Raw genomic sequence first — 26,719 nt, 5'->3', positions numbered from 1 at the left:
ACTGGAATTCCCACCATGGGTTAAGGTCAGCAGTTTTCAAATGAACTCAGGTGCCAGTGCACCTGTGGAACACCATGAATTATTGATTTACTTAGTTCCATCATACAAATAAGAAGCAAATTTACCAGCAGGAAAGTAAACAATATAACATTGTGATCACACACACTGCATTCTTTGTTAAGACTAGTCACACATATTCTGGTTCTTCCAGGCACACAACGAACGTGCTTCTCCATTACCTATCATAGGCGTGGCCATATAACATGCGTTAGCCAAAGAAATGGGAGTGGAAACTTTTAAAGTCAGCGTCTGAGTCTCCTCCTCACCTTCCCCATGCTGCAGTCTTTGTGGAAGTCCACCTTGGGATGGAGCTTCTGTTTGCCAGAGTCCTAGGGTTGTTATTGAGACAGGATAGTAAGAAGCTAGGGAGATTCCTTGACAAGTGGAATAAGAGAAACTGAGACAGAATAATTAAACAAAGCCAAACAATTTGAGCAATTTACAGCCAGCTAATGAATTCCAAGATATTTATCTTCCCTAACCAAGGACACAAGCAAACGATTTACACATTTGAAACTGTCCTGGGATAGAACGGCCTTGGTCCCAGTCCATCTTTGATAACATTCTTTGAAAATAAAACTAAGGGAGAGGATCACTGGTACATAGGGCTTCCTTTTCTCCTGACCTCTCTATACACATATTTTGATGAATCAACAGACTGAAGGACACACCTGGAAAGCTAATGAATATTCTGTTAAGACCCTCCCCTGAGACCTCCCCTAGGATTCCCACCAGCCAAAGGAAGATAAAGAGCCTCAAGACAAAGGACCCACTGTGAGCTGTCACTTGAGCACACCCTCGCCTTGTATCTCCACTCTTTTTCTCCTAAACTGTAAGGATTCCCACAAGACTTGCAACCAGGGGAGCAGCGGGCAGCAGCAGCGCATCCTGGGCTTCACCGGGAACCTGTCTTTAAGGACCCCTTTGCTGTGACTTTCCAGTGAGCTAACAGCAGCCCCACGTTGGCTCAGTTCTTTTACTGTGACTTCTATTTCTCGATGAGCCAAAGCAGCCCTGCCTAGGCTCTCTCCTGTTGCCTCTTAATCCCTTCCTTTGTTTTACTGTCCCCAGCTTTAATAAACATATTCTCAAAATCACCTGGACTCCTATTGTAAAATCTTTTGTGCACGGACTCAAGGACCCACACACTACCGGTAGGCCCAAGGTAGACTTGCTCTGGGCCCAGACCCCATCTGGTGATACTATGATAAGTAGAGCTCTTCTCCTATCTACAGCAAATGTAGTATGAACAAAAAAATACATGTTTATTTGTTTAAGCCATTAATATTTTGGAAATTTGTTATAGCAAAACCTAGCCTATCCCGACTGATACAGACATTTATCAAAAGTAAACCAAGAACCTGTTAAATGGACCATTGCTGATTCTGTCATAACTTTTCTGTTAATTCAATTCCTCCATCGTTGGAGGTCTGGTACCAAATGGCCACCTGATTGGAGAATTTATATTGGAAGGATTTAGAACTGTACAGAAAAAAATGATATTAAATGTGACACAAAGTGGCTGACATCCATCTCCCTCAGTTCTGCCAGGATAACAGAGAACTAAAATAATTTGGATTTTTGAGATTGAAATTATTTTGTACAATCGACATTTAGTTTTCTTCTTAGGTTCTCTTGTAGGTATACTGCTAAGCTCTGCTCATACTAATGTCATACCAGCTTTTATGTGGCTTTCAAGTAACTTGATGCCAATTTTGGTTCCAATTTTACATAGCGGTATGGCTCCAAATAAATGACTCAGCCTGTAAATCTTAATTCCTAATTTGTGAAGGAGAGAGGCTCTGCTGACCCAACTTGAATCAGAAGTTTACTCTTGATCCAATCAGTTGTAGTTGGGAGAGGATCACATGGTACATAGGGCTTCCTTTCCTAGCTGTGAGGAAGATGGAATCCCAAAGAGGAAAATGAAGGATGCTAAGGGCCTCTTGAGCACAGAGAAACTTGTACACTTAGCAGAAAATGCTTATGGTTACCAAAAAAACTTACAGAAGCAAATTGCCTATTCTATAATTCCATGGAAGAGGTTATTGTCTCATTTCCTATTTCTTTTGCTGATTGCTAGCATTCACTAGTGGAAAGCAGCAATGGATGCCAAAAAATGTAAGAAAAATTTACTGGAGAACTTAAAATTAAACAAAATTTTATCCACCAATTACTTTTTATATACATTAGAAAAAGTTTTTCTAAAAAAATTTATTTTAGTAGCCTAAGACTTTGGGTTTGGCTTATAGACTATTATAGGGTCTCTGAGTTATAAAAGAAAGAGCATTATTTTAATAAATCACAAGTGGTCATGAGTGTAGGGATAAAGCAGAGGTTCTGATCTTTGTGGCCCATTAGAATCATTAGGGAAACCTAAAACAATGTAATATCCGCACACACTCACCAGAATGATGACACAATAAAATTGGTAAGACCAAGTGTAGGTGAAGATTTGGAAATAACTGACACTCTTAAAATTCAGATTGGGGGTATAAACTGGTATAATCACTTTAGATAATTGTTTCACAGTATCTATTAAAACTGAACCTAGGCCTACCCAATGACACAGCAATTCCATTTCTAAGCACACACTCAAAAAACGAATACATATACTCATCAAAAGATGTGTGCTAGAATGTACACTATTTACAAAATCCCCAACTGGAAACTATCCAAATGTAATGTGTTGATGTAATGATCAACAATAGAATCGATCACAAATTGTAGTAGACTCACACCATAAAATACTGTACTGCAATGAGAATGAACAGTATGGATGAATCTTATAAGTATAATTCTAAGCAAAAGGAATCAGGTGTACAAGAAGACATTCTGTATATTTCATTTACATAAAGTCATCTGTGTATTGGAAATCATAATAGCAATTATCTTTAGTGGGAGTTTTGGGTGCTAGGGATCTTCTGATTGTTGGTCTAGGTTCATGGGTGTTTGTGAAAGTTTATTAACATGTGCATTTTTGATTTATTGACTTTTCTGTATACAGCACCTACGTCACTCACATGGAGCACATACACAGCAATAATGAAGTGAAACAGTAAAAAAAAAAATTTAAAAGAAAGATAATTCCTGACCTTTACTTGTGGTAAATACAGTAAATAATAAAAAACATAAAGCACATATGTACATATGTTGAAATGACATAACTCTTTTTTTTAAATAAATAAATGGGAGATGGCGACATAACCATGAAACGACGACGTACGTCGAGTCCGACGTAACCCGAGGACTGTCTGTACATGTTATACTTTGATAAAAATCTTTTAAAAAATTAGCGATGCCTGCACCTAACTCCAGACAAATGAAATCTGACTCTGGGGGTGGAGCCTGAGTACAGGACTTTACAAAGCCCTCCTGGCGCCCTTCACTTACTAGTACAGCCCAGAGTGTGAACTCCTGGTCAGTGGAATGAACCATAGCCTGAGAATTGGGACACCTGGATTTAGATTCTGGCCTTGGACAAATCACTGTCCTGCTCTGGGCCTTGTTACCAGCCCTATGATCCTAAGGCATTAGCATGGCTTGGTTAATCCAACAGATAAGCTGACATAATAGGCTCTTAGGGGGATATGAGGAAAACAGACTTGATGTGGAGGCATGTGCCAGGATTGAGATCCAGCTGATTAATGGCCCAACACACTAGTGTGTCCGAGGGTGGGTGGTGTCAGAATGAGGGGTCTGCAGAGGACATGGGAACCTACCTTAGTCTCCTTGGTCTCTGTCACAATTTTACCTGGAGGTGGAACTAAGTGGCAATTAATTTCACTTTTTCAGTTTGACTTTATCATCCCTTTGGAATAGGCACAGAATAGATCAGGAAATAATGTTTCAAAAAATCTTATGCAAAATCCAAATTTGTACCCAAATAACAAAATGAATGGAGTCCTAGGAATATAAAATATTTATTTTTTTAGTGAACAATATTTCATTTCTTGAGGAACTCTCAGTACCATAGAACAACTTATATAACCTCACTATCTAATTTTTTAAACAGGCAATTGAAGCCCAAAGAGGAGAAGTGGTTTGTCCTAAGTCACACATTAATTAATGACAGGGAGGGCCAGAGAAAATCCTAGTCTCCTGACTTGGTGATTCTTTTATTCATTCAACAAACATCTGCTGAGCATCTACATGTGCCAAGTACTGTGCCAGGGAGATCCAATGGTGAACAAGCCACAGCGAGTGTGGGGTTACTGAACATTCATTTAGGCCTTGTCACTGGAGTCTAAGCTGGTGTCCTTAGTGTCTGTCATTTTCATCTCTGATTATTCCATGGGCAGAGTCTGGCTCTCCATAGTCATCCTTGGGATGGCATCTATGGTGCTTGGCCCAGCGGGACTCTGAAGAGGGTCTCCTCTCTGAAGATGCTTTGGGAGTAGTTCAAGAAGAGCTTGGCTGCAGGAGGTGTTAATGTGTGGGAGTGGCGCCACTTCAGTTTGCCCATCACTGAAGGGTGTTATGAAAGCTGGGAGGGAACCAATGCCAAGAATTGGCTGAGTCTTGGAACACTGGGCATTAGCTAACCTTCATGGGAGTGCTCATATGGACATGAGCAAGTGGCGTGAGAAGGGCCCAGAGGAGACTGTGACCCATTACTCTAGTTGGTCAGTGATAGTGGCTGAGGACAGGAACCTTCTCTGTTGCCTTATATATAAAAATTAAATCCCTGTGTGGCAGTTTAAGTCTATCCTAAATATCTTTATAATTTTTGAAGGGGAAGATGAGGACTAGCTGATGCCCAAGGTAGGCCTTTTGCATAGAGGAAGTGTCTCTTCCATGGCATCAGCCTGCCTTCATGGTCTTTCCTGCCATCCTGACACTGCTTCTCATCCTGGGGTCTCGCCTCTCTGGCAAGGCCCCTTTTCCTCAGGCTCCTCCCTCTTCCTCCCATATTGCAACTCACCAGTCACCTGCTTTATTGCTGTAGGACATTATTGGGCATATCTTTCTCATTTCTGGAAAACCTTAACCACATCGTTAGGTTGAAGTACAATATGGTCACATCTCAATTTCTTTTTTCCCCAGTTAGTTGCTCTAGCTCCTCTGCTCTCAGCAGCAGAAAGTCAGATAGCCTCCTTTTGAAGCTCATCTCCTTCAAATTAGCCAAAAATCATAAGTGGCTATCAATACCATTTCCAAATCTAGGCAGATGGAGAACTGGAATGCTCTATTACTCTAATAGAGTCAATGTTTTGGTTATAGCATTTTATCCCTCACTGACCATGGACATTGGTCCAACAGTGCAGAGAGCTCTGAGTGATCACAGCTGGGCAGTACTATTGGACCCAGGTTCATAATTCTCGGTTCTCTTATGTGCTCAGTGGATGCTTCCAGAGCATGATCAGGGTGGCTGGAGACCCAAGGGACCCTGTGTCCAATGTCCTCACCCTGTGACACACCAACTGCCTTAACTTTGTATGAAACTCAGGACACCAGTCCAGGGCCCCCCTTTATCTTGTGTCAAGTTCATCCAGAGACTATTGGTGTTCTTTCCTCCAGGAGGGGTGGTAGTCAGGGCTACTCAATTCCACACTTCCTCTCTGGGAAGAGGGGTGTGGTCCTGGTTCCTTCCTTCCCTTCCAGAAGGGCTCCTTTGGAAATTGCTTGTCATCCTCTCCTGGCCCCACTGACTCTGCATACAAAGGGCAGCCTTGGCTAGTCTCCAGGAAAAATTCCCTCTTCCTTTTCTCTGGATTAAAGGTCACTCAAGTAATTTTTCTCACAAATATAAACATCTGCTCCCAGGTAAATTGCTGTCTCCCCCTCTGGACACAGAAGAGGCTGGTATCACATAATTCCACCTCCAAGGACCCCTTTATAAATACACATGAACTCCATCAGTGACTAGGGCCAGCAGTGAGTCACAATGTCACACCCTGGGCCATTTCCCTCCTAGTCAGACAACTTGCTGTTTCTTTCTTTTTTAAATTTGTAGAGATACAGGAAGGGAGAGAGAGGGAGGGAGGAAGGAAGGGAGAGAGAGAGAGAGAGAGAGAGAGAGAGAGAGAGAGAGAGAGAGAGAGATCAATTTGTTGTTCCACTTACTTACATTGTTTGATTCTTGTATGTGCCTCAACTGGTGATTGAACCTGCAATCTTGACATATCGGGACAACATTCTAACCAACTGAGCTTTTCTTCCAGGGCAACTTTCTTTCTTCTTTCTTTCTCCTTCCTTCCTTCCTTCCTTCCTTCCTTCCTTCCTTCCTTCCTTCCTTCCTTCCTTCCTTTCTTCCTTCTTTCCTTCCTTAAATATATTTTATAAGTGGGATCCACCACTTAGAGGAGAGCCAGGCTGCAGCCAGGACCCTGCCAAAGTGTACAGCATGATTGCTTTCTCCCTGCCAACTAGCCCTATCGGAGAACTTGTAATCCCTCCTCCAGTAGACAAACAATTCTTATTTTAGCTCTTGGTCAGTTCCTGGATGGTGATGTTACCTCAAATGGGAGGCTCCCCCTTTCACTGTTGGTCACTTCCAGTCCCAAAGGAACTGAGACCTTTTCCTTCTCTTGCCTGTGAGCTAAGACCTAAGATGTGACTTCTTGTTCCTCTTTCTCCCTTAAACTTGTTTTGTGGTGAGTCATCTCTGAAGCATATGACCTTTCCAGAGCTGAATGTGACTCCCCTGTGAGGAATTTCGGGGCCTATGTGATGTGTAAGCAGGTAATTTACAGGTACGCTCCAATGTCTCCGAGTCCAGCTCGCCCCGCCGGTATGCATTCTGTTCATTGCCCAGTCTGGCCAGCTCGTCTGCTCAGTGCCAGCTCTTGAAGAAACTGGTCCTTTCTGGCTGGACATCGAGTACAGCTCTTTCACAGCCAGTACGTGCTATTGGTTCCTTCGCCTGGATTCTACTCAGAAACCTGTACTGTTTCCTCCACCTGGGTCCCCAAGATTGGGGAGAGTTTTCTCAATGTCCAGCATCTCACTCAACTACAACCCCCTGTCTTTTTTTTTAGGCAGCTACCCACATACTCCCAGGCATTTCTTTTCCTTTATTTTAAAATATATATTTTATTGATTTTTTACAGGAAGGGAGAGAGAGAGAGGGAGGAAGGGAGAGGGAGAGAGAGAGAGAGAGAGAGAGAGAGAGAGAGAGAGAGAGAGAGAGAGAGAGGGCTAATTCCAATGTAACTCTGATATTTGGGGGATAGTGATCTGAATCCATGCCCGCAAGCTCAGTGTACATTCTTGATAACCTATAATTAAGTCACTACCTCCTTCCCAGATACTGGTCTTGCAGAACCTGTTACTGTGAATAGTTCACTGCCCCGGAGGGAGAGTTATTAACGCTGGCGCCAGGCCAGACCATCAGATATGGCCTGGAGACCCCCAACACCTGGGGGCCTTCTTGCAAGGCCCGCGAAAAGGACCAGAAGCATAATCCATATTTGCAGGACAAAGACCACAGGGAGATATAAAGGAAAGCCCCATGCATGTTCCTTCACTCAGATTTGGAAAGTTATTCCCAGAGTCCACCAGTGTATTGAACAGTGTCCCTCCTCTTCTTTAAAAGTGTCGCTTGGTTTTTCTTTGGTTTTCTGTAACAAGAGGAAGGGAGAGGGATAGAGAGTTAGAAACATCAATGGGAGAGAAACATTGATCAGCTGCCTCCTGCACACCTCCTACTGGGGATGTGCCCGCAACCAAGGTACATGCCCTTGACCAGAATTGAACCTGGGACCTTTCAGTCCACAGGCTGAAGCTCTATCCATTGAGCCAAACGGGTTAGGGCCATTTCTTTTTCTTTTACTTCCCCTTCACTCAAAGAGAAATTCATATTTACAAAACAACTCTATGTATAATAGGTTTGTTGTTAGCTGCAACTAACAATAAAAGAGGGCAAGTCCAACATGATGATTGAAACTGTCTCCTCATCAAGCCATATGGCAGTTGCTATATAAACATTTGTGAAACTGAATTAGTTGTTTGATGAATGCACCAGGTTATATATCCTTTTCAGAAATCCAACCCAATCCTGAGTGTGTATGCCTCAGCTAAGATGCTTTTAGCCTTATCACTTACAAATATTTCTATAGGATAGTAGGAGATCCTTTTTCACAGTCCTTCAAATGGAGCAGGTATTGATAGGCTGGGAGGCAGAAAGAGGTACTATTAATGACCACGGAAGGCAGAAGCTGGGCTGCAATTTGATCGTAGCTACAACCTTATCTATCATCCAGCAGATTAACTGCAATAGAGTGAGTGGCCTTCTGGCATTACAGCTGTGGGCACAGGGCTTTGGCAACTGACCAACATAGGCCAATATAAAATCCAATTGATAGGAAGGTTCTGGGTGCAGAAGCTGAGGCGCATTTAATTGGGCGTCTCCAGTGCTTGGGCCCGGTACATTGTTGGTGCTCAATAGCTATTTGTTCAATAAGCAAATGAATCAAGAGATGGACTATATAGAAGCACAACAGGAGTTTTAGAAGAGAGACTTTATTTTTGATTTTTCAGGGCCTTTGAAGGATAAGACAGGAGATGGCTATGTAATATGCTACTAGGTAGAGAACAAGCTAAAAAACAACTTAGAGTGGGAAGCAGCCAGCACGCCTCTGAGAAGATGAACACAGCTGCTCACCTTGGTTCATGAAGAGTCACTCAAATGGTGTCTCTTTATTAAGTAAATACAGCGGACACCTATTGGCTTGGGAGAAAGGTGTAATAGGGACTTGCTTTCTTTTGTGGCTTAATGGCAACTGCTTCTCTCCTTGGTTTGCAGCACTCTGAAGAAGGTTGGGTCAATTTGCATACAAGGCCCAGGGTTCTTCTGGGTGGGAAAGGACAGGAGCACAACCTCCTTTTGCAGAGCTTGGAACTGAAGGGAATCGGATGGGGATGGCCTGGGGTGGCCAGGACCTTCAACTCACTGGCAGAAAATCACTCTAAGGCCTCTAGAGGAGGGCTTACCATAGGGAAAGGGAGTCTGGCTTCATGACTTGCGCTCAACACAGTCATAGTAATGGGTTTAGAAACCACTAGAACCAAGTTCTGAGGACAGGGACAGGGACAGGGTTTGGCAGGTAGGTGTGATTACAGGAGCTAGGACCTGGACCTAGGACAGAGATGTATCCCTAAGGCAGATAAGTACTTTTGAATTGTTTAGACTGATCCTTCAACTGCAGGAACCAAGAAGCAAAGGCACTTTGTCAGGTGGGAGGCACCAAAGGAATAAAGGTATAGGGATGGAAATAAGTTTGCCATGTGGTTTGTGGGGTGGTAGGAAGTCTTGTCCCCACAAATGAGAGGGTTGAATTTGCCAGTAGTCAGGTATCAACCTATGTGGGTAAATAAAATTAAATTGTGAATGGGTTGCCACATTATCAGGCCGGGAGTGTGTACATTATTCCTAGGAGGTTGTGCTTTTGGAGCCTGTAAAACCAAGAAGTCATTCTGATGGTGCTCTAAGGGGCAGAAACCTGGATGTAGGGAGCCCGGCCTGGAGGCTTTGGTTCAGGGAAAGGTTATATGATGCCTTGAGGGCAGGGATTGTGTCTTCTTTATCACACACTAGGGGCCCAGTGCACGAAATTTGTGCACTGGGGGGTCGGGGGTCCCTCAGCCCAACCTGCCCCCTCTCACATACTGGGAGCCCTCAGGGAATGTCCTACTGACAGCTTAGGCCAGTGCCCCACGGGGAGCGGGCCTAAGCCGCAGTCTGGCCTCCCTTTGTGGGAGGCAACTGGGCTGATCAGGGGAAGGCACCAGCCCCATCACCCCGCTGCTGCAGCCACTGTCAGTCACCGCAACCACCAAGGTGTTTTCATCAACACGGACTCCAGTCCCTTCACCAAGAAAAAATGACAACTTTCTTTAGGCATTTTGAAGATGTGTCTTTCATAGGTTATGGATTTCTTTATTTATTTTTTATCCTCACCTGAGGATATGTTTCCATTGACTTTTAGAGAATGTGGAAGAGAAAGGGAAAGACAGAGAGAAACATCAAAGTGAGAGGAACACTTTGATTGATTGCCTCCTGCATGAGCCCTGATCTGGGCCCCGGTCAGGGAAGAGCCTGCAACCTAGGTACATGCCCTTGATCAGAATCGAACCCGGACCCTGCTGTCGGCAGGCCGAGGCTCTATCCACTGAGTCAAACCGGCTAGGGCAGGATATAACATTTCTTAGCCCTCCAGCAGTGGACCTTCATTTTTTTTCTCCAGAAGTGTGGTGGAAAAACCCTAGATCACTTTTTTGGATTCTTATTACCCAAGTTACTAAGAATATTACCAGTGGCATACAGGAAGCTTAGCCAATGTGCAGACAGAAAAGGTGTTTCCTCTGTAGTTCACACCAATGGAGGGCTGGGCCCTGCCCAGGCCTAAAGCCTCTGGCCGAAGCTTTAGGCCTGGGCAGGCCCTTCCACCTCCATCTGATCACCGGCTCAGCCCCTGCCCAGGCCTGCCCAGACCAAAAGCCTCTTGGGCAGGAGTGGATCCTCAGCTCCCTGTGATCAATCACAGGGGGTCCGCTCCTGCCCAGGCCGAAAGCAGACCCCCAGCTCCCTGCCCAGATGATCGATCGCAGGGGGTCCACTCTTGCACCAAGCCGAAAGCCTCTGGCGGAAGCTTTCGGCCTGGTGCCGGAGCAGACACCCAGCTCCCTGCGATCAATCGTAGGGGGTCCACTCGTGCACCAGGCCGAAGCAACCCCCAGCTCCCTGCGATCAATTGCAGGGGGTCTGCTCCGGCACCAGGCCCAAAGCCTCCGCCTGAGCAGAGAGCTGGGTGTCCACTCTGGCACCAGGCCGAAAGCTTCCGCTGGAGGCTTTCAGCCTGGTTCATGATTGGACCCCCCTGTGATTGATCACAGGGAGCTGGGTGTCTGCAAATTAACTGCCATCTTGGTTGGGCTAATTTGCATACTCGCCCTGATTGGCTGGTGGGCGTGGCTTGGGCATAGTGAAGGTGTGGTCAATTTGCATATCACTCTTTTATTAGGTAGGATGCCCAACAGAGTGTTTGGCACATAGTAAGTAGGTTTTCAAAAAAAAAGTTTGTAGCCGAAACCAGTTTGGCTCAGTGGATAGAGCGTCGGCCTGTGGACTGAAGGGTCCCAGGTTCGATTCCGGTCAAGGGCATGTGCCTTGGCTGCGGGCACATCCCCGGTGGGGGGTGTGCAAGAGGCAGCTGATCGATGTTTCTCTCTCATCGATGATTCTAACTGTCTATCCCTCTCTCTTCCTCTCTGTAAAAAATCAATAAAATATAAAAAAAAAAAGAAAAAAAAAAGAAAAAAAATATAATGTCGTTTTAAAAAAAAAAAAAAAAGTTTGTTGAATTGAATAATAGGAATGCTGTCACATGGTGGGAAGCAATCTGTAGGTGTCTGCAGAGCTCCTGATTTCAGAAGTCGAGAGACCCAGATTCCAAATTCTGGCACTTTCTGTCTATATGATGCTGTGAAACTCACTTCACCTTTTTGGAATTTCAGTTTCCTGAAGTGTGAAGATCATTCAGCCACTCATTCACAAAGCAGTTGTTGAACACTAGTCAAGGACCATATATTGTGCTAAGTCTCAATTAGGAATTTCAGAGACCTCCTGTCTTTGAAGAAATCATGATTTCTTTGGAGAGACAAATGTGTAAGGAAGTAACTCATTACTGTGTGCAGTGCACTGTCATTGAGGGATACACAAAAATGTGGTGGGTTCCCAGAGTGATCTCTAATGTTTATTGAGCACTTACAGTGCACCGGGCATTGTTCAAAGCCCTTGCAAGTACTGGCTTATTTAATCCTCATTAAAACTATCTGAGGATATGCAATCCCCATTTTCCAGAAAGAAAGAAAGGAAGAAAGAGAGAGAGAGAGAGAGAGAGAGAGAGAGAGAGAGAGAGAGAGAAAGAGAAACATCGATTTGTTGTTCCACTTATACATTCATTGGTTGATTCTTGTATGCTCCCTGGCCCGGGATTAGAACTGCAACCTTGGAGTATCAGGATGATGCTCTAACCAACTGAGCTACCCAGCCAGGGCCCATGAAATTTTCTTTATTCCAGGACTTCTCTGTGCAACAGCATTTATTCTGTGGGTGTGCATTGCAAATATCCAAGAGTAGGATATGACATGTAGCATTTCCCAAACATATGTCACCATGTGAACCTTTGTAGAGGAGAACCCCACGAGACTGATGTTCCACAGAAATGCTACTGCAGGCAGTGGGAGACTGTGAGACTTTAAAGCAGGTAAATGGTAGCATTATGTGCTCAGTAAACACCACCCTTTGCTTCCCCAGCCACACCAAGAATTATGTCTCCTGTGATTATAAAATTCAAGGAAACTCAGAAATTGCTCTCCAGAAAAAGGTTACATACAAGTCCTGACCTACTCTACTGATTTCTTAGTCTTCTTTCAGTTCTCAAATTCAGTGGGGCTTGTATAATTTGGTACATTCATCTCTGAGCACTGAACAACATTTCCCTTCCTTTTTTAGTCACTCTTCAACATCTGTGAATGAAGTTGAAGTTGGTGATATATATACCTCACATGTGCTCAAACAGTCTTATTCCAGAGGGAATTATTTAAAATAACCAACTGAGTAGATCCCTGCTTGTGGGTCTCTGATGAACTTTTAAATTTTACTCAGGCTCTGACCAAATATTTCATTTCTCTCCTCCTCCTCCTCCTCCTCCTCCTCCTCCTCCTCCTCCTCCTCCTCCTCCTCCTCCTCCTCCTCCTCCTCCTCCTCCTCCTCCTCCTCCTCCTCCTGGAAAAGGGCTTCAGGCCACAAAGGACAGTGATAGAATGTTTTCTCCGCAGTTGACAGGGTAGACAAATGGCATAAAATAGAAGAATCTATTCCTTCCCAGATGGGAAAAATTGCTTCTGTGGTTTTTCTTGATCTGGTAAATTCATCATGGTTTTCAAACTGAAATCACTTTGCCTCTAAAAAGCAAAGGGAAAAAGCAAGAGTATGTGGCAGATCTTCGCACTACGTGACTGCGCCCCCTGAAGATACGAAGAACTGTGCAACCCCGGGCAGGCCAGCTATCCTGTTTCCTCCTCCACACCTGTGGGTGCTGACCTTGCAGGAATGGCAGGAGGTCGATGTGAACTAAGAGACACACTGAACAGCAGAGCTCCTGGGAGGATGGGGTGATGCATACTTTGCTGCTGTTTTCTGCCCTCACGTCCTGTGGTGGGTGAGAAGAACCTGGGCTCCAGGACACGAGGGTGTCTGTGGTAAGTGGTGACATCATTCATTGGGGGCCACGGAGAGAAACATTTCTTTGTCACTTCTCTTCTTTGTTAGAAGGAAGCCCCCTTCCCTACCCTAAGTCCAAAGCTCAAAGACCTCCCTTGGGAATTCCTCTTTTATCCTTAGAGGATCCTGCTGCTCAGCTTGGGTCTTAGGTTGCTCTGGTTTGCCCAACTCAGAGGAAATCCCTTGATTCTCTAACTGTTGACTGAGGCCAAATCAATATGGAGGCTGCTTTAAAAAGTCCAGTGTGGGCCAGGAGGGCCAGATGAGTGGACTTTCATTGCAGGGCAATGATTGCCTGTTTCTTCTGACCGGGTAATTATAGGTCACAGGACAAAGAGAAATTCTGACCATCAATCAACAAAGTGAAATTAAAAATTAACATGCTCCTGTTTGCTCAACTGTAATCTTTGAATCAATCAATACCCGGAGGCTGTGCCAGTAACCTGATTTGTGGGCCTCCACAGGTTCTGCTCCCAGCCCAGCCCAGCCCAAATAAACAGTTAGGGCTGAGACTGGTTGGGCAAGACCGGGATTAAATACTTCTGGGAGATGGATACTCACAAAGCACTTAGATGTTTCTAGCAGGGGTCTGGCATTGGTGGTGCTGGGTGTGGTGGGTGTAAGAGAACCCAGAGCCCTCGTCTTTCTGGGTGGCATTTATTTCGGTTGTCCATTCCAAGGAAAGCCAAGGGTACCCAGCTTTTCCTTTTTCTTTCTCTTTTTTGCCCCTTTCTCTCTTCCTAGCCCACTATGGCCGCCAGTCAGAGGGAGGAGTGTGGGCAGGAGGCAGAAAGGGAGTAGGTCAGCGTGGGTGGAGATTCAGGTGCAGCTGTCTGAATCTGGGCATGATCATTCCCATGTCCTCTTTTCATTTTGGGGGTTGAAAATACCTGTGAAGGGGACAAGGGTAGAAAATTTATAGTTTAGTATTTTAAATATATCTATGAGCACAGTTCCTAGCAGGAAAGAATGAATGAATGGACTATGACCACTGAAAACTGGGAATCAGAAACAGGAATATTAATTTATATGGAAGAGAGAGAGAGAGAGAGAGAGAGAGAGAGAGAGAGAGAGAGAGAGAGATGGAAACTTTCCACATACTAAGTATAATCATTCATGTATGGGATTTTTTTTTACAACAAGAATACATCACATTTGTAATTAGAATAAATTAGTAAGACAAGGAATATTTACTGTGCACTTAGCATATCTCAGGACCAATCTGGACCCTGGGGATATGGAGATGAGTAATAGTAGAAGCTGCACTTAAGGGCCAAGGTCAATAAGGGAAGAACAGACAAGCACTCACTCAGCAAGATAGAAAGTGCTCAGAGTCTGCTGAAAATTACCTTTTTTGAAAAAAAGTTAAGATGAAAAAGCACGTGGTGTCACCAGGTGTAATTACTGTGCAGCATGGTTCCAAAGCCCAGTGAGAGCAGGGCGGGCGGGGCGGGGGTGGGGGGTGGGGGTGGGGGGAAGGTGGCGAGGCTTTGCCCTGGCCTAGGAAACCCTTGTCTGGTTCTGGCCTTCAAGACAGCTCTCTGCCAGCCTATCTGTCTAGACCCAGCCATTTCCCTGGCCTCACCAGCTCCCTCCCAGTGACCCTCAAGCTTGAGGGGGCAGGGAACAGGGAACCAGGGGAGGATAGATGTGAGAGGGAGCTCCCAGCACAGAGGGAGACACAAGACTCAGTGCTTGTGCTGGAAGGGCGTTAAGGACATCAGTCAGTGCTCACACCTTGTTTTGCAGAAGATGAAACAGAGGTTCAGAGAGGGCGAAGGCTTGCTGGAGGTCACACAGTGAATCAGTGTGCCGGCTAGGGCTGGAACCCAGGTTTCTCATCCTTACACTTGGGGGGCGTGCTGCTGCTCTGAGAGAGATCCCCTGCTGCTTACTGGACTGGCCCATTTCCTCTCCTTCCTCCCATCACTATAGAGGCCTCCAAATATGTTTGCCTGGCCCTGTGCTTGGTCCATGTTCCCAGGCTAAAGATTTTACCCCTGGATGACTGAGTAGGAGCTGGGAAGATTCAAGAGCAGCCTGTTCAGATGCTCAGCCTTCAACCACCTCTGACAGTTAAGCCAGTGAGGTCTGGAGGTGGTTGTGAGGAGAAAGCCACACAGCAGTAACCTCAGGTTGGGCAGGCTGGGGCCAGTGCCAGCATGAATCACTTTGGAGTGAGGTGTGTGTGTGTGTGTGTGTGTGTATAATTATACACACATATCTATGTTAGCATAAGTAAATGTGGATTAAGTGTGTGTGTGTATGCAGCCATTGAAAAGAGTTAGCTATGTACTGAGATGAAGGAATGGCCAAAATATGGTGTTAAATAAGATGCAAATTGCTGAAAACACAAGTTTAGTAATGATCCTATTTTTAGATCTAAAACTCCTTGATGAATGTTTATATGTTTGAGAAAGATACAGAGAAAGATAGAGAAGAATATGCCCTATGCTACCAACTTCTGACACTGAGGGATCAAGATTATTACATTAAAACATTAACTCTGTAATAGTTGCCTATGTCAGAAAGCCTGCTACCTAATTATAAAAAATGTGCACAAAGCAGAAAAAAAATAAAGTGCATGTCAGTACGTGTGCATGTGAATATGTTAACGTGTGCACACAGGTACATATGTGTCTGCGTGTTTATGTGGGTGGTGTGCATGTGTATGTGTTGCAGAGGAAGTCTCAAGGGAGAACGGTACTTTGGGTGTGAATTCCAGACACTGGTCACATCCTCCAACCCCTGCCCTTTGGGAAGAACCCTCAAGGATGTGCACCTTGCTCCAAAGTTTTGGCATTAGCATCACCTGCCTTGCAGGTGTGGGCTGTTTCAGGGCTCCGAGCTTAACCAAATGGCTTTGGATAAATTACAAACGGGAGAGGCTGGAGTAGAAGCTGCCACCTTGCAGCCAAGACAGCTGGTGGTTTAGAGGGTTCTCTGGGAAAATCCACACCCCCTTGCACAGCCTTTGTGGGCACCTCCCGTGTGCAGAGCGCTGTGTGCAGTGGTTTCTTCTGGGAGGACAGCTGCACAAAGGAGAGGGCTTAGAAATCTCAGCCTATGTAGGTCAAATGCCTTCTACAGCAGAACCATTTCCCTCTCCCTTCCCTCTCCCCCCTCTGCCTCCCTGCCTCCCTCCCTCCTTCCTCTCTGGCTCTCACTCTTTTTGAGATCCAGGATTTCACAGGCACCAGATGTATTAATGGAGTTGACCGTGGCTCAATGAAGTGGTTACCGCTGGTTTCCGTGTTGACCTGGAGTTTTAAATTCCCATCTAGAATTGCAAGCGTCCATTCCTACCAACTGGGAATGATGTTTTCCTAAAGTTGGGTGAGTCACTGTGTGTGTCTGCCGTGTGTGCGCACCCACTTGCAGGAACACAGGCAAGGAGAGGCAGCCCTGCCCCCTTGAGGAGACATACCAAGGCTGGCAGAGGGCTGTGCTGGCTGCATGGCCACAGAGCTCAGCGCCACGGGACCAACGGCTCAGTATCTCCCTTGGCAACCCGCACAGGCCTTCCAGACAGCGGGCCCTCCGTAAATACTCCCTGGATGACCAAGAAACAAAAAATATTTATGAGATCAAAACCACATGGTCCTTTTGAATAGAAGCCAGCTGTCCTAGTGAGCTGATGTCCTGCCTGTCTTAAATGCCACTGTGTCCCCTCTCCTCCCAAGCTGGTTGGCAGCAGCTTGGGGAGTTTTGAGAGGAACAGGGGCTCCGTGTGTCACTGGGCCCTCTCCTTTGGAAAGGTTTCTATGGATGGGGCCATGGGAGCCAGGCTGGTGGGAGCAGCGGGCAGAGGAGTTCAGGCATCTTCCTGATACCTTCAGGGCTCCTAGAGAGGGTGGGTCTGTCCTCCAGGAATTGGGGGCACAGTGGGAGGGGACTGTGGCTGCTTTTCCCCTAAAAGCTAGAACGTTAGAAGAGGAGGAGGGCAAGAGGAGAGAGAAAGAGGAGAGGGTGGGGAAGGAGGAGGGAGAGAGCAGAGGGATGCTTGGGAAGGAGGAGAGGGGGAAGAGGAAGCAGACATTTCCTCAGAGAGATTTCCAAAAAGCAGAGAAGGACCTTGCCAAGCCATTTGCTAACCACCCTGGGGTGTAAATGTGAATTTTAACGCAGATGGGGAGCAGCTGGGTGTGTCCTCAGCCTGCACAAGGGGAAATTCTGGTGTCCTGGCTGGGAAGCCCTAGAGCCAGGCCTCCTGGTCTGTGTCTCCTCTCTGTGCCTAGACCTGCAGCTCTGCCCTTTCTGCCTCTATTGGAGCTTCTCCAGTCTGCCCATCTCCTTAGTTCTGGCTGGCTCTCTCCCCTCCAGGCTCCAAAACGCAGGCCTCTGTTCTGGGCTCAGGGGGTGTCCCGGTGATGTTCCTTGTCCCCAGTTCTCCCTGTGGACCTCAGCTGGACCTCAGCCACAGCACCGCGCAAAAGCCCGTATCAGCGACCCATGTGCTGGCAGGGCCCATCCGACTCAAACTGCTCGCTCTACTCTCCATCTGTTTTTCATAGCCTCCCTCCCAACCTCATCCTACTTACCGGCCAGGTTTCCTGCTCCTCTCCAGTTGGCCTCCCTGGTGGGCCCTGAATGTACTGACTTCCTCTCTGCCTCGGTGCCTTGCTTGGATGCACACTTCCCATCCCTCCTGTATGAGTCTAAAGCCAATTAATCGCCCAGCTGGAGTGGCTCAGTGGTTGAGTGTCGACCTATGAACCAGGAGGTCACGGTTCAATTCCCGGTCAGGGCGCATGCTCGGGTTGCAGACTCAATCCCCAGTGTGGAGCATGCAGGAGGCAGCCAATCAATGATTCTCTCTCATCATTGATGCTTCTCTCTCTCTCTTCCTCTCTGAAATCAATAAAAATATATTAAAAATAAATACAGCCAATTCATCTCTCAAGACCTAGTTCAAGTCCTGTCCCAGGAAGTCTCCTCGGTCATTTCAGTCCACACTGACCACCCCATTCCCTGATTCCCCTGCATACACCATTCAGAGAACCCACAGTTTTGCTTCCAATTGTTTTTCCCCAGCTATATGCAGGCTCTGTGAGGTCATGGACCATGCCTTTTACTCTCTTCTATCTCTGTCCCAAACCGAGACTAGGATTATTAATAGACTGAAATGGGGGAAACTATAGCTAAAGAGATTTGGAAGAGGCAGAAGTGCTTGAATAGTCCAGAATTTTCCTCCAAGGTCTTAGGTAGGCAAGTGTCATTCTCTGTGGCTATGTGCTCCTTTGGCCATGCTGGGTTTTGCCAAGACTGTGGCAAACACTTGGATATTCAGTTCTATGGAGTCATTTTTATTTTCTCCTTCTCACAAGGACATAGCCCCTGTGGCTATTCAGAGTTAAAAAACATCAGAGGGAAAACCGGTTGGGAGTCATGTCTCCTGATTATTCTGTAATGTGAGGAATTCATTACTGAACTGCCAGCCAACTTCAGGAACCAGAAGCTCTGGGCCTCTAAGACCATCCATTGAACCTTCAATAGTTGTAAGTGTGGGACCATTCACCGTTATTCAGAGTGCAAACCTGCCTACGATGGGGTGATATGCTGGTCATCATGTCACTGGCATTTGGAATTTTCTCCTATACTTCCTTTCGATGATGTTGTGAGCTTTCTTTCCATAGAATAAAAGTTCAGGGTAGGTGGATTTGAATGAGATTATCAGTAAGCCTCCTTACAATTTAGATTTCTGTTCCAATTGTGACATATATTTTTATTACCTTTGTACTGAGTCAGGAATCGCTGGTTGCAAGTGACAAAATGTTGCAAGTGCTGGTTGCAGGATGTCTTCAGGTGTCCATTTGATTTCAGAAAGTATATCAAACACAGTAATAGTTCAAACAATAGTAACAACAATACTAGAATATCACAGAATAGAATAGAATATCCAGAGAGAAAGAGAATGATGAAGCAATTTTGGCAAAATGTTAGTTTAGGTGAAGGGCTTACTAAGTTCATCATACTATTCTTATTACTTTCCCATAAGTTTGAATTGTTTTGAAAATTTAAAATTAAAAATTAACAAAAAAAGGTGCTAACTGCAGACCTTTCTCTCTCAATGTCCATGTAGCAATCACATGGGAGATTGGTTAGCCTGGGTCACATACTCATTTCATTGAGATGAGGTCAGACACTGTGACTGACAGCCTCAACAGGGGAGGAATTTATGACATGGGGAGGAATTTCCTAAGAATCCAAAGGGAAGAGCATGTGAGAGTATGCTGGACATGCAAAAATGAAAACCAACACATCCATCACATCCCTCTCTTAGTCTTCTCTCTTCTTATAACTCCCAGTCTCCCAGATCCTCCTTCTGTTGGTCTCAATGTCCACATGCTGCCTGGCCGCATCTTCACAGGCCATGCCTCCTTCCAAAAAATGGCTCTAGACAGAGGCAGATGCTTCCCAACACATAGCTCCACACTTGAGACTTTTTGGGGTTCCTCTCTTCTCTCATCATACCCATCTGGGCGCCATTCCTCTTGGTCCTACTCTCTCTTAGTTTGTTGATGAAGAAATCTGTGTTCATGTGCAAGTGATACTAAGTGCTATCTGTATGCTCTTACCCTCAGCTTACAGAGTCACTTAAAAAACAACAACACACACACACACACAAAAACTGGCCTTCATCCAGGCAAGAGTAGCTAATGGCAGGAGTTTCAAGCACAGAAGAAGTCCAGGGAGGTAAGTAATTTTGAGTGGGTAGGCCTCTGGCTTCTTTTGCGTCCCACTGTGTCGGTGGCTTTTTCCTTTATCTCAGGCCAGGGTTTCTGTCAGGGGTTGACTACTGTTCTTCTCAGTTGGAGGAAGCCAGGATAGCCAAAAGGAGCCAGGCCAACATCACTTCATTTCCCAACAGGGAATTTTGATAATTGGTTTGTTCTCAAGCAATAAAGCAGAGTTAGCAAAGAGGTTGCTGGAACTTAATCACTGCAGTCTTGGCATGGATACCTCTGCATTCAGCCTTCTTGAGAATAAGGCAGGATTCAGGGAACCCATCTGCTGAGACTGAAACTAGTGAGAAGCAAAGAAGAGAATTCACTCATTCATTGTTCATGTAATTATTCACTCATTTATTTATGAACGGCTGAAGAGCATAGTGGTTAACGTAGGCCCACGTGAACATTCTTGAAGGTTGTGCTGTGTTCTGCACAACTCCAGGGGGTGCTATTCACAAGGACCGTATGTGGAAGCCCAAGGTTATGGGCACTTGTGCTGGGATTGCATCACCTGGTTTCAAATCTGTTTCCCTGATCCAACTATGTGACCTTGAACTAGATTCTTCATTTTCTGTGACTTAGGGACTTCATAAGTAAAATAAGGATACTTACTACCTGCCTCATAGGGTTGTTGTGACAATTAAATGACTGAATCCATCTCCAGTACTCTGAACAATTCAAATAGCATTGCAATGATCTGTTCCTAAAGGGTTGGTGGAATACTATTGGGAAGCCATCTGGATCCGGGGCTTTTCTGTGTATGTTCTTTCCCCTGGACATTTTATAGTTTATTTTTTAAAAAATGTTTCTAGAGAGAGAGGAGAGAAAGAGAGAGGGAGAGAGAAACATTAATCAGCTGCCTCCTGCATACCGCCCTCCCCCCACTAGGGATCATTCCTGGGCATGTGCCCTGACCAGGAATCGAACTGGTGATCTTTTGATGAATGCTCAACCAACTGAGCCACACCAGCTAGGCTTCCCCTGGACATTTTAAAGGCAAATCCCAGATGTAACATATTATTTCACACATAAATACCTCAGTATATCACTGTAACAGAAAAGATTTAAAACCAAAAACAAAATCAATCCACCCATATACAATGCCATTATCACATAAATATAATTAATTCCTAAATACCACTAATATCAAGTCCATATTCAAATTTCTCTACCTTAATTGCATATATGTGTGTATTCTCTCTCTCTCTCTCTCTCTCTCTCTCTCTCTCTCTCTCTCTCTCTCTCTCTCCAAAATGTGTGTTTCAATATGGTTTCCCACTCATCCCAATGCAGGGTGCTTTTAGTGCTGCTTCCATCTGAGGGCATCTTTCTGTAAGCCTTGCTTTTGTTCCTGTACTTGGCAGAGACAGTGGAGCAGCGAACACACCAGACCCCAGTGTGCACATGGCTACAGGCGTGGCGATTGGATAGCATCCGGGCATTTCACACCCATGACACAGGAATTGGCGCTCTGTACGAGGCATGTCTTCCTGTTTCCTTGTTTCTTCTCTTCTGGAGAGGGACGAGGGATGAAGGAGATCCTTTATGAGAGGCATGTTCTCGTAGGGAGCTATCCACTGCTGGAAAGCTCAATTACTTTTCATAGTTGGGTTTCAAATCAGAATCCCAAGTCTGCAAGTAGAGTTTTTACTTAACATTTTACCTGACCTGTGCTATATGACCACAAAGGCCTCAAACCCCCTTTCCACAGCCTGCAGGAAATCCTGGGGTCCTGTGCCTTTCTCATGGTCACCTCTCGTTCCAATTTTTGCTTTTGTAAAGTCTCAACATCCTCTTCTTAAGGCCACTTGCTTTTCTCCTTCGAGTGCCCACCCACACACGGATCATGGCTCATTTCCCTTCCTTTCCTCCAAATGCTGCTTGCACATAGCTCTCAGGGGATTCAGAGGGAATTGGAAGGTGGGGTGGTGTGGGTGGAGAACTCATTAAACTGTAGCAACACAGTACAGAACCCAGATCCTTAAATGCCCTTCTACTATCCCTGTCACCTGAGACTTCTCACTGGTCTTTGCTTCTCCCCAGAATCCTAGCCCTTTGCCATCTTGCTGGGCTCCCCTCTACTCTCATTGCATCAATGTCTGCCCATTCCTGTGCATCCTCACCCCTTCCTTTGAGTTTGCCTATGAAGACCTCAACTTCATACACTGTTAGGCCAGGAACCTAGTTCCCTTGGTCTAACTCTCCACCTCTGGACCACTTTTTACTACAATGAAAAGGGCCATCAGAGTGTTTTGTTAAACAAAAGTCAGAGTTTCCGGCTTCCCAACTCCTATTTCTACATCCTCTATGGCCTCTGGCACTATACTAGTCCAGGCCAGCAAAATTGTTCACCTGGACTATGACAATAGCCTTTTACCTGGCCTGACATCACTCTTGGCCCACGCCAACTCATACTTCATACTAAAGCCAGAGTGATCTTTCCAAGACACTAGTGCGTGCTCATACCACTGCCCATTGTGCTTCAGACGACATCCCAATACTCAACATGCTCACAGGCTCCGCCTGAGTCGAGCCCTGCCCACCCCACCCTTATCTCATGCCACTCCCCATCTGCTTTCTCCATCCAGGGGTTTTGTTTTCCTTAAGTACCTTCAGTTCTATAGTGGCCAGACCTTGGTCATGCTTTTTCCTCCACCAGCTCTGTCTGCCTACCTTCTACTCCTTCTTCTAGTGTCTGCTTAGACGGAGCTTCCCTGGCCCCTGCTTGCACCCTTCACCTTCCTCTCTCTTTGTAATACCTGTTATTCTTACAATTGTTTGTATGCTGTCTCTGCTAGAGTGCAGGCTAGGTAAAGGCAGACACTGTGACTGCCTTGTTTGTTAATCCATCTCAACTCCCGATGCAGTGTCTCACACAGATACCCAGTGAATAATTATAAGTTCAATTGAACCTTTCAGAGGATGCTAATCGTGCCAGGGACACTGGTGATAATGAAAAAATGCCAGTAACCCAGAAGTGAAATCATCACTCATTTAAGAAAATCAACAATGTTGCACTACACTCACCTAGAGGTGCCAGGAGTCTGACATTTCAAAGGGAATAAAAGGGAAAAAAAAAATGCATCCAAAGCTGCCCAGTTGGTGCTTACAGAAACACTGCTCTGCGATGTTTCTTTCGAGAGAGTATTTTTAAGCTACATTTCCAGAATTATACAGTTGCGTGCGTAATGCCTCATCCTGCTGATGAAGTGATTTCTACAGAGAACTGGCTGCCTTCCAAGAGGAAGGAAGGGCTCCTGAGATGCCTCTGAAAAAGATGAAAGAATTTCTAAAATAGCAGCTTAATGTTGTACCACATATGGGATTTTCAAATTCACAGCTGGTTGGATAACCATTTCCGGCTTTAAGCCTTTTGACTTACTGTCTCCATGGCTTCAAGCATCTAGAGCTTTATTTATCTCCTGGTTACCAAGGGGTTTCTCTGCTTTTTCCTGCTCCTAGACCCTCCCTCCTGTTGAGTATTTCCAATTGTGCGATACTAGTATTTGACTAAGTGTCCATATGGAATAGAAACTCCGTGGAGGTAGTACCACATCTGTGCTTTGTCCCTTTGATCTTGCAAATAACTGGATCTTAATCCATATTATTGAATAAATGAGTCCCTGATCAAAAAGTTGAAGCCAATCAAAAAATTATACAGGAGGGAATCACGTATTGATATTAAATATAATATTGATTCCAACCTAACCCCTCTATTTAAATATGCTCATTCATGCTCATATCACACACTCTCCCTATTCCAGTTATTATTGCTGCATAACCAACTACTCCAAAACTTAGTGTCTCAAAACAACAAGCATTTTTATTATGCTCACAGTTTCTTTGGGTCAGGATTTTAGACAGTGCACAAAGGAAATGGCTTGTCTCTGCTCCATGACATCTGGGACCTCAGCTGTGAAGATTCAAAGACTGGGGTAACTAGACAGGTGGGGGCTATAATAATCTACAGGTGCCTTTACTTGCCTTTACTCATATGACTGGGCCTTGGCTGCTATGACTTGAAGACCAGGAATGCTGACCAGAGCACTTACATGATCTCTCCGTATAGCTTGGGCTTCCCCACAGCATGGCAGCCTCAGGGTAACGGGACTATATACATGGCCTTGAGTATGCCAGTGAGCAAGGTAGAGACTACATTACTCTTTATGACTCAGCTCTAGGAGTCACTCAGTGTTACTTCTTACCATACTCTATTGGTCGAAACTGTCACAGGCCACTGAGATTCAAGGGGAAGGGGAATTGACTGTGCTTTCTGATGGAAATGTGGCAAGTTTGCTTTGTAAGAGAGAGAATGTGTAGAGATGAGATTTTTGCAGGCTTCTTTGAAGAATACAATCTGGCACACTCCCTCAAGCTTTACCTGCTATTAGGTGGGTAACTAAGTTCCAGGCATCAAATAGTGGAGGAAGGACCTGTAGCCAATGTAATCTCATCCTCATATGAAACTTTCTTGAGGTTTTATTTCTTTTCAAGAAGTCCCTGTTTTTTATCTTAATTATGATTGATATTTGGCTTAAGAAATGATTTCTTTTTAGATGCAAGTAGATAGGCAAGATGATACCAACACCACCTGTGTTATTTATCAAAACATTAATACATGGGGTTTTTTTTGGGGGGGGGGAGGACTTAGTTTTAGAAAAACTTAAAAAAATAATCTTCTTAGAAATTAATGTACATTGTTATAATCAAGACTGACAAGTTCTGCAATAAAGAAACCTTTTCAAAGTTTCCAGCTCTTCATTGACCATCTTATGACCCTGGGTAAGTTGTTCCTTTTCTTTGGGCCTCAACTGCTCCCATTGTAAAATGAGAAAGTTGAATTAGATGATATAGAAGGTCTGGTGTTTCCCAGGGGTGGCTATTAGTTCCCCCAAGCCACCCCCAAATTAACCCACAGCAGGGTGTTTCTATGAGTGCCAGTTTTCAAGAGAATCCCCTCTCCATGTTGCTGACCCCTAAAACAATGACAGCTTAGAAAAACTAGAGCAGCTGCTGAAGGTCTATTTACTCTCAACCAGCTGGGACATCCTTGCCCCATCGGCCTCATGGGATTGTTGTGGGGATCCAGTGTGACAGTGTGTGGCAAAGGTGCTGCATACGCCGGACAGACATTATTTACTACTGTGTTATCATAACAGCTCAGAGGCAAGATCGAAGTCCAACCTGACTGGTGTTTAGACTGACTAACTTGAAGAGTGGGTTGACTATATTGATGATACTATTGATTACTTGAAGTTGAACTTGTAAACATCTATCAGGAAGAAAGTTCCAGACAAACAGGTTGGTTTCATGGGATAGAGGAGCCAACAGGCAGGTTGTTGAAATTAGTTGAGCTTGTGCAACGTTGGCAGAATGGTCTCTTTATAAAAGGACTCACCAGAGCCCACGGGTGTGTCTGTTCTCTCTGTGGCCTCCAAGAGACCCTCACTTCATGTCCAGCCAGTAGGCCATTTGGGATTTGGGCCAGTGAGTAACATGTACCAGTTGGGCAAGGCTGCATGAACCCATAAGCTGTGACAATAGCTGACACTTACTAAGTGCTTATTAAATACCAGGTCCTGAACTAAGCTTGTTCCATTTAGTCCTCCCACAGGCCTCTGAGCTGGGTCCTATTATCATTGCCATTTTATTATTTTTATTTTTTAAAATACATTTTTATTGATTTCAGAGAGGAAGACATAGAAATTATCAATATGAGAGAGAATCATTGATTGGATACCTCCTGCATGCTGCGATCGAGCCCGCAACCCGGGCATGTGCCCTTGACCGGAATCGAACCTGGGACCCTTCAGTCCACAGGCCGACACTCTATCCACTGAACCAAACCGGCGAGGGCTATCATTCCCATTTTATACATGAGGAAACTGAAGTTCAGGAAGGCCACCGACTTTGTCAGGATTCAAACTCAGTTCTTCTGATTCCACAGAGCCCTTGTCCTAAACTCTACTGTAGGCCTTGTCCTCAGAGAGTTTACACTGTTTCCTCCTCTGTGGAAATAATGCCTATTGAGCATCCACAAGGAAGCAAGTTCCAAGTACACAATCTTCAGTAAGTCTTCAATAACGGTGTGAGGTGGGTATTATCCCTACATTACTGTTAAGACTGGGCTCAGGGTGTTAACAGGTACCGGGTTAAAGTCACACAGTAGGGAGTGGAAGATTTCCCTAGTCTGCCTGACTCAAGAGTCCTTGCTCATCATCTTTTTACCCTCTGACCCTTCCTTAGCTGTCCCAGGTCTACTCATTTTGAAATGATGGCTCCCTTCTTGGGATTCCATGGCTCTTTGATGATTCTCTCCTACAGCACCCTGTGCCATAAATCTATGGGACTAGTGCATATAGATTCCATCTCTCTCCCAGGTGGAAAGCTTTGTTAGGGTGGGGCTGGATCTTCATTCATCTCTGTGATTTCCAAGGTGGCAGAGAAAGCAGCCCAGAACTGGATTATAGACAAACCTGCGTGTACAGTCCTTGGGCGGAGTTTTGGGGGCTGAAGTTAGCAGGAAGGATCCTGAGATCTTACAGGCAGAGGGTGGTGAACTGGGACAGAGGTCCCATGAGGGGATGGTAGAGGAGTGGAGATCCTAGTGCTTTGGGTGTTAACTGCCTGGACGAGGGCTTAGGGAGGCGTAGGGAGGTCAGTGAGGGTGGTAATGAAGCATCCATCTTATATAAAAACT

Source organism: Eptesicus fuscus, chromosome 17 (assembly GCF_027574615.1).
Source record: "Eptesicus fuscus isolate TK198812 chromosome 17, DD_ASM_mEF_20220401, whole genome shotgun sequence".
Lineage (NCBI taxonomy): Eukaryota > Metazoa > Chordata > Mammalia > Chiroptera > Vespertilionidae > Eptesicus > Eptesicus fuscus.
The sequence above is the reverse complement of the archived record's forward strand: the minus strand, read 5'-3'. Positions refer to the sequence as shown.